Genomic DNA, 926 nt, shown 5'->3' with positions numbered 1-926 from the left:
CAAATTAAATGACTATACTGAAAGATAAATGAATGATGATAGAGGGTTTTCAATCCTCTGATGATGCTGAACAAGATAGAATTGAGCTATTTCACAAAGAGTACTTAAATTATAGAGGTGAAGTTCAGAAACTTACCTCTGAAACTGAAGGTCGTGAGGATGATTGAGAGCACCTGGGCTTGAATGAATGATCTCAATAGCTTCCCTGAGACTCAATGATGCTAACTGGATGCTTATTGTAGCTTGAATCCTCCTGAATTGCTCTATGGACCTCCCTCGATTTCAGCTTCAAGTGAACATGGAGGTTGTTGAATTTGGAGTTACAGATGAGCTGCAGCCATCTGGTTAGCTTCACTATGACCAGAGGAACGTGCCTGGATGCTTGGCTTTGTTGGAAACTCTTTGAATTGCTCGATGGTCCTCCAACTGCAAGTGCTCCAAAATGAACTCGATAATGGTGTTCTTCTACTTACAGAAGTGATCCAGGTGCTTGGATCACCTCAAATGAACCCCCTGAGGATGATAGAAGGCTTACTTTTCAAAGATGAGCCTTGGTTTGAAGAAATCGATTCTTCTTGCCAAAGAACTTTGAAAAACAATAAGCAAAAGGAGAGAATGAGAAAGCAAGTATTATGGTTGCTTTGGTGTGTTTTTGAATGAGGAATGCCTCTATATTTATAGGCAAATGGTTCAGTACTGAAGTAGAGGAGTGAGCTTCCTTAGTGAAGTTGATTTGCTTCCTTAGCCATGAAGAAAGTTTGGAAAATATCCAAGTGTAATGATGCATTTTCGGGCTAGCTTCCCCAACCATTGATCTTGCAGGATCTTGGGGGACATTTCTGATTCAGAGGAGGGTTCCAATTGGCTAGTGAGAAGATTCCTTGATGATTCATCATTTGCCATAAATTCAAGAATGTAATCATTAC

This window comes from Vicia villosa, linkage group LG6, assembly GCF_029867415.1.
Source record: "Vicia villosa cultivar HV-30 ecotype Madison, WI linkage group LG6, Vvil1.0, whole genome shotgun sequence".
Taxonomy (NCBI): domain Eukaryota; kingdom Viridiplantae; phylum Streptophyta; class Magnoliopsida; order Fabales; family Fabaceae; genus Vicia; species Vicia villosa.
The sequence above is the reverse complement of the archived record's forward strand: the minus strand, read 5'-3'. Positions refer to the sequence as shown.